Below are 8145 nucleotides of genomic sequence, written 5' to 3'. Positions count from 1 at the left end.
TCAGAATAAGATTGTTTTTTGTTGTTGTTTTTGTTTTTTTTAACAAGGTTTTTTTTTTTTTCTCCTTTGAGAGTATAACGAACATGGTCACACCACAAGTAAAATCTGAAGTAGGACAGAAAATGCTCTGAAGGCTGGTTGGTCACCCGTTATCATTAAAAATGGCTGACCCCTAACAATATGTATAAAAATATAAAATGTAAATAAAAAATACAAACAAATTTTTCTTTTAAAGTATTTTTAAGAAAAAAAGCAGGGCAAAAAAAAAAAAAAAAAAAAAAAAAAAAAGCAGGGCCTGGGAAGTTCTGGTTCTTTTCTCCTCCCATGTTGCCAATTCATGTTGTGGTTTTGGTGGGGGAGAGCATGTCATCTGTGGGTGGCACTGCCCGCAGTGGGCGGGCCGGGACTTGCTTCTCTACTCGAAGGTGACCACGTTTAAATTCTGAGACGGGAAGTGGAGGGTGAATAGGTCACGGTGCGTAAGGTTAGCTTTTCCTTTTGGTGTCTGGTCATCCTCATCAGTCTTCTGCTTCTTGGTGTCAACATCATCATCCTCATCATCCTCACCTATCCACTTGCCCGTAGGAGCCTCAGCTTCCTCATCTTCGTCTCCATCTTCCTCCTCACCATCACCTTCTTCCTCCTCCTCTTCCTCCCCACCTTCTTCCTCTTCTTCATGTACCTCATTGTCAGCTCCTGCTCCCCATTTTCCTCATTTCGAGCGTTCCCATGGGCAGGCGCACCTCTTCCATTCTCGGCCTCCTCCACAACTTCCTTCTTCTCCTTCAAGTCCTTGGTGGTGATCTCCCAGCTGGTGTCCACTGCCGCGTCTGACATGGTAGGGCACGCCGGTGGTGATCTGATGCTACGAGTAAGGAATTAGTCGAGTTTCAAGGACTCGGGAGAGAAAGCTGCCAGAGTCCGCGTTGGAGGAGACAGTGGGTGGCGAAGGTGAGCTCGGAGCACGACCTGGGAACAATGCAAAGATGGCTTTTCGGAGCAGCCAGTGGGGGCCACATACATCTTTTTAAAAGTTAATTTAGCCTGGTTGTTGTTGTTTGTTTGTTTCGTTTTGTTTGCTTGTGTGTGTGTTTTTTGTGTGTGTGTGTGTGTGTGTGTGTGTGTGTGTGTGTGTGTGTGTGTGTGTTCTAGGACAGCCACGGCTACATACTGAGACCCTGTCTTGAGGAAAAAAAAAGAGTTTTAATTCGGTGAGAAAGACCTACCTTTAGTCACAATTTGACCTTGAACTTGCTACATAGCTGAGGATGGCCTGAGCTTTTGGTCTTCCTGCCTCTACTGTCTGAGTGCGGGAATTATCGGCGTGGATTACCACACTTTAGACAGTGCTAGGGACTGAACCAGCTCCATGAACACTCTGCCAGCTGAGCTACACCTTCAGCCCAAGTGCCTAGCTGTTTGAAGGCCTCTGGCTTTCGGGAGTGCTGGCTGGATTTTATATACTCAAATTGAGATAGGCCTCATCCTGTCTTTATCCTTCCTTCCTCCTCCCAACCTCCTTCTGTGATTTTGGTTGTTGTTGTTTGTTTGTTTCGTTTTGTTTGCTTGTGGTTTTTTTTTTTTTTTTTTTTTTTTTTTTTTTTTTTTTTTTGAGACAGAGTTTCTCTCTGTAGCCTTGGCTATCCTGGAACTTGCTCTGTAGACCAGGCTGGCCTCAAACACAGAAATCTGTTTGCCTCTGCCTCTGAGTGCTGGGATTAAAGGCTGTAGCCACCACCACCTGGCTTTTCCATCACGCTTTCTAAAGGTGCAGCGTGGTGTCCTCCCACATCAGCCACACTTCCAATGGAATGACTTCCTGATTTGAATCTGCTCATTTGTGGTGTGATTATAATCAAGAAATCCTTCTGTGACTGCTCCTCAGCTGTAAAATAGGGACAGTGACAGTTTTACCTTGGTGGATTGTTGGGAAGACAGAACCAACGGGTGAGAAGTTCACACTGAAGCATGTCTATGGAATTCTGGGCTTGGTCCTGTCATACCAGTAGCACAGAGGGGCAAGCTTTTCAAGTTGGTCCTGTTTCCCTCATCCCTTATCTGCTGTCCCCAGTGTCTTTGGAGCCTGAGGCCAATGTACTAGAGCGTACTTGGTCCAGAGCTGAGGCCAGAAGGGAGAAACATATTACGTGCTCAGATGTTATCTATTCAGGGTTGAGCTGTGGGTAGGGGTAGAAGGGAGGTGTCACTTGCAAGAAAGAGGATACATTTGAGCATTTATTAATAGGTTCACAGCACCATACTAGACAGGGGAACCTGAGAAGGGAATTATCTGAGGAAAAAAGGATACATTCTTTTCAATTAATCCCTAATGGTCTTAAGAGATGCCTACTTGGTTTACGCATTATTATTCCAAGATGGTTTTTGTTTTTGTTTTGTTTTGTTTTGTTTTAGTTAAGGGCAAGAACCTAAGAGTTGTTAAGCTCGTTGCCCAAAGTCATACAGCTATATGTCCAGGACCAAGGCTACAATCCAGATGAAGCTAGCCCTAGGTTCAGATCTTCGACCTGGTCCTGGCCTCTTCTGCCCTGCCCAAGTTTCATGAGTACATGTGCAATAAGAAGGATGGGGGGTGCGGCTGAGCCCGTACCCCTCCCCCTGAGCCCGTGCCCCTCCCCCTGAGCCCGTGCCCCTCCCCCTGAGCCCGTGCCCCTCCCCCTGAGCCCGTGCTCCTCCCCCTGAGCCCGTGCCCCTCCCCCTGAGCCTGTGCCCCTCGCCATTACCAACCGCTCCACTTGCTGACCATCAAAATTAAAGCAGTGAGGTGTTGAGTTCATTCGGCCTGGGGCTCGGGTATTTGATATTTTCATCTCTTTGAATTTCTGTTTTCTAACCTGCAAAATGCCTATAGGAAGAATTGGAAGAATTTGTTTCATTACGTTGTTGTCAGGCTTATTGGAGACAAGAAAACCTTTTATTTTTTTTTTCTTTTCTTTTTTTTTTTTTTTTTGTTCTTTTTTTTTTTTTTTTTTTTTCGGAGCTGGGGACCGAACCCAGGGCCTTGCGCTTGCTACGCAAGCACTCTACCACTGAGCTAAGTCCCCAACCCCTATTTATTTTTTTTAAAGATTTATTTATTATATGAGTACACAGTCGCTGCCTTCAGACACAGCAGATGAGGGCATCTGATCTCATTACAACCATGTGGTTGCTGGGATTTGAACTCAGGACCTCTGGAAGAATAGTCAGTGCTCTTAACCGCTGAGCCACCTCTCCAGCACCCAAGAAAACCTTTTAAACTTTGATTGCTCAGTAGTTCCCAGCCCCACCATGGGCAAGAGAAACTCCACTAGTCTGAGGTGGGTCTGAGTAAGATTCAATGTGTGGGCCTCTAATGTCTGTCTTCTGTCTGAGCCCTCTAAAAGCCAAGGGATCCATGGATACTCTCATAGCAAAGACATGATGAAGGGCCAAGTTAATCTACGCAGTGACTTCTGACCCCTGAAAAATTTCATTTGGCAGATCCCATATCAAACATGGAGGTACCTTCAAACCTGTGATCAGAGGTGCAGCGTTGGCTGGGCCTGGGAACCCAGTGGGTCACTCCTGCTAGGACTCGCCCTTTAAGACCAGCAGAGACTTTTAAAGGACTTGACCAAATGAGGGGAGTTTGGCACAAGAACAGCTGTCAAACCAGATGGAACCAGATGGTGGCGAGCCTCTGACCCAGGAGCTTGAGTGGTGCTGGTGAATGAAGGCTTAGTCCCTTCTCTTGAGACTTTAGTAATGGAAAACGCCTGCATTCCCAGTGCTTCTCTGTGAGTTCCAGAGCAGTCTGATCTACTCTACACACTGAGTTATAGAGAGACCCTGTTTCCAACAAATGAACAAACAAACCCTGCCCCCCCCCCCAAACCTAAACACAAACAAACAAAAGAAACCTTATTTTCTCTTGTGTTAGAAAAAGGTACCTTCTAACCTGGTGGTGGCAGTGGTGCACGTCTTTAATCCCAGCACTTGAGAGGCAGAGGCAGGTGCATCTCTGAATTCTAGGCCAGCCTGGTCTACAGAGTGAGTTCCAGGACAGCCAGGAACAAACACAAAGGAAACACAAAGGAAGCCTGTCTCAAAAACAAAACACAACAAAACAAAACAAACGAAATTTTTCTCTCTTTACCCAAGTCTTACTTACCTACCTCTCAGTAGGTCTTCAGTGCTCACTAGGGAGATGAAATCCCCATGAATCTTATGTCCTGGAAAACTGCACTTTCCAAAGTGAGTGCATAATAATTATTAAGGTGGTTCAGGACCAATGGCCTCTTTGGTTACAACTGATCACACTCCAGATCCCCCCAGACCTCCCCAGTCAAACGATGGGAACCTCAAGGACTGTTGCAAAGTGGTGTGACTCTCTTTTCTAGTCCTCAGTTAGCCCTCTAATTTGGTATGGGGGGTGAAGTAACCAGAGAGAGGTTTGCATAGCATCTCAGGAACTGTGCCTGTACCAGACACCTGGCAATCAGAGGATGTTGTCTCTCTGCTGTTTCCTGGCCGGCCGAGTTTGGCCAGCAGTTTACCTCGCAGACTGTAAAGCGAGGCAAAACCATGGGGTCTAACCAAGTCCTGTGTGTCTGAGTGCCAGCTCCTGACTCAGTCCCAGAAGGATCATCTGTCCTTTGCAGATTTCCCAGGCTGTGCTTCCACCCCACCCCCATCGCTTGATGGCTTTGTGGGACTGGACTTGGGTTAAGGAAAAGAAATTGGTTGGGGCCACATCTGTTCTGTGTCCTCTCTTCTGTGAACATAAGCTAAAGGTTATACCTGCCGAACCAATCAGGGAGTGTTCGGTGGTAATGGGACTTAGTGCAGCTGTGGGCTGGTAGGGAACGGTCCTGAACACTCAAGGCAGGGACTTGCTACTTTGGGCAGATCCTTTTGGCTGGGTCCATTGCACAGGATGGTACAAAACAACTGGCCACCTAGACTTAGTGTGGCTACTTGGGACCTTTTTCTGGTTCTCAGCAACTCAGAATTTCCAGGAGCAGGGACCCAAGGCTTAGAAAGTTTCCCTGGGACCTTGAGGAAGCAAGTGACCTGAATTTCCTGCGGATGCCTTTGGAATGCCCCAGAAGTGGGTGGATGGCACAGTGAAGAGTTCAGAGTTGTGGTTATGTCTGCATGCCTAGGTATTTTGTCTGTCTGCCTCTTCCTTGAAATTCATCAGTAAACCAGGACTCAGATTACAGAGATCGAGTTCCTAAGAGCCCTATCCCAGTACACACTCTCCAAAAGCTCTCATCTTCCTTCTCCAGATTTGCTGTGGCATTAGTGGCAGTCATGGAATTCTGGTGATCCAAGACTCCATGGCTCTAGTGAATCAGTATAGTGGTGAAGCCTGCCTGGTGAGGATGGACTGCCCTTGACCAAGTGTGTAGCCCTTACCTATGTCTGCCCTACCTGTTTTCTCTCAGAATTCTCGGACTACTCAATTAACCTTCTGTCTCTCACTGTGCTTCTCTGAATGATGAGGATAAATAATAGTCCTGCCTCAAAAATGCTCTGCATGAACTTTTTGAGTTTCATCACAAAACAGCGCCTTCCTTGTGGAAAGAGCGTCATAAATGTGGTCATGCTGCATGCACGCACCGTGCTAAATCCAAACTCCCTTCTCTCTTTCATTCACACCCAGTCGGCAAGAGACACTGGATTCAGGCTCTGCCACCCCTGTAGAGTAGGTGATCACAGTTAGTTAGGTCAAGGACCTAAAAATGCCAAGAAGGAGGTGGCTAGAGTTTACAATTACTGTTATATTTTCTGAATAGCAAGAAGGGAGGAGCTCAAAGGCTTCAAATACAAACTAGTAATAAGAGTATGGAAATGAATGCTTTGGGTTAATAAGTAAATTCCTTATACACGTGTGGAAGTATCGAACTGTGCCTCCTGAATATTTTTAACTTTATGTGCTAATAAGGACTTTTTTTTAAAGTTAGAGAGACTATCCTAACTTGTATATCATTAGTATATGCACTCTCTGTCCTGTAACTTGTAAAATTAAATAAATAATAAATAAACATACTAGGAGAGCTGCAATAATCATTTCTGCTTCTATCATTCTGTTCCTTGCTTGGTATGAAAAAAACCTAAAAAAAAAAAATCAAGGATCTGGAGAGATAGCCCAGTGGTTAAGAGCACTAGCAGCTTTTCTAGAGGACCTGGATTCATTTCCCAGCATGCCCATGGAGGCACATAACTGTAATTCCAGTTCCAAGGGGTCTGATGCCCTCACACAGACATAAGTGCAGGCAATGCACATTTAAGAAAACAAACAAGGCAGCCTTAGCCACTTTCTCCTTTCAGAAATGCGTTTCAAAGGCAATGAAATGCAGTGATCACATGCCTTTGTCCATGACCCAAGGAAAATAGTTCCCGCTGTACAGTGGGAGACACCTGATAGACTCCAGGGTCTCCAAAGCGCTGTAAGGCAAGTCTACCAGCCTGCCTGGCTCCAAGTGTCTTTTGTGGAAGATAGGGATGATGATAACCAAGGGCCTGGGACGGATCGTTGAGAAAGTTAAAGGAAGTAACATGTCGAGGACCTGCAGCTGGCAACAGAGAAGAGGAAAACCAACAATTTGCTGGGAGGTGATGGAAATCAAAAGACCAAAGCAATTTCCCAACCAAAGCTAAGGAAAAAGGAGGAGCTCACACCCCTGACATTTCCCATGCTGATGCCTGAGGACCCAGGGAGATATGGAAGGAAAAGACTAAGTTCAGATGCAATGAGTTCCAAGGAGGGGTTCAGGGTGTCAGTTAAGGGACAACACCTTACTGCTCTAAGGCTCAGTCATGTCTCCATCAAGCCTGGGGATGTCTTCCTGCAAACAGAGGTTAGTGTCTCCAGCGTCAGTGTACAAGGCTATTAGATTCTAGAGGAGAACCACCCTCGGTGCCAAGTTGCCTCAAATATGCTGAAGTTGCTTCTGAAATGGGAGGGAAAACCTAGAACCATTTCCCCCCTCATGCTGTTAAAAGCAGAAGTCAGCATTCACATAGCTTCTCATTTCATTCTCCTTACCTGCACATAGACACAGACACATAGGCACATAGGCACATGTGCATATATGCCCATGTGCTCAGATGTGTCAGTTTCCTTTTTACTATTGTATGTGAGAGATTTTGAAGTTAATCAAAACCTTTTTTTATTCATAGTCTCCATTCAAATCTTTCTCACATTAAAAACAAGCCCTCCTGGGAGAGAAAACTAGAATTGGGGGCATTTTGTGAGTGAGGTAGAAACCTAGTACAATGGAAACTCCATGTAATCTGGGAGGGTAACACTAAAGACTCATATTAGTGGGGGAAATGGAGGCTGAACAGGCCATCCTCTGAAATCAGGCAAGTCCTCAAGTGGAGGGATTGGGACACCAACCCAGCCACAGATACACTGAGTTACAGTTTGCCATGCCTGTTGGAGGTGCTGGGATTGAGGCCTAGCAGAATCCTCATAAGAGACCAGACAGACTTCATCCAGCAACTGATGAGAGCAAAAGCAGAATCACAGAGCCAGTATGACTGAGCTCAGGGAGTCCTACAGAGGAGGGGAAGGACTGGAGGAACCCGAGGAATCCAAGAACACCATAAGAACATGGCCAATAGAATCAACTGCCTGGACTAATAATGTAGGCTCACAGAGCTCAGAGATGGGTCTGACCTAGGTCCTTTGCATATGGGAATGGGGGCTATCTGACACTTTTGCCTGCCTTTGGGACTCTTTTCCTCCTACTGGGTGGCACCACCTAGCCTTGACGTGATCGTTTGTGCCTGGTAGCTTGCTATGCCGTGTTTGGTTGATGTCCCTGGAAGCCCTTCTCTTTTCTGAAGGGAGGTGAAGGAGATGTGGATCTGGAGGAAAGGGGAGGTGTGTGAGGGGAGAGACTTGGGGAGAGGGGAGGGAGGGGAAACTGCAGTTGGGATGTAATATATGAGAGAATAATAAGTAAAAAGGAAAAAAAATAAACCCTCCAATTGTCCAACTTATCACCTGTAGTTAATTTTGCAAAAACCTATTCCATTATTCCTTGAATTGTGATTTCCATCTTCTCAAAAGTGTGAAGCAATCAATTATATTAGCCATATGGTTTGATCATAACAGCTAATTTCCATTTCATAACATAATTGTTTAAAAAC

General features: G+C 45.8%; 1 pseudogene; it reads right to left on the bottom strand.

Annotated features, from left to right (window-relative positions):
- Positions 1 to 324: 324 nt before the first annotated feature.
- Positions 325 to 919, bottom strand: Ptma-ps8 (prothymosin alpha, pseudogene 8; annotated as a pseudogene).
- Positions 920 to 8145: the final 7226 nt, after the last annotated feature.

The sequence above is a fragment of the Rattus norvegicus genome, chromosome 3, assembly GCF_036323735.1.
Source record: "Rattus norvegicus strain BN/NHsdMcwi chromosome 3, GRCr8, whole genome shotgun sequence".
Lineage (NCBI taxonomy): Eukaryota > Metazoa > Chordata > Mammalia > Rodentia > Muridae > Rattus > Rattus norvegicus.
This window is presented reverse-complemented; position numbering and strand designations above follow the sequence as displayed.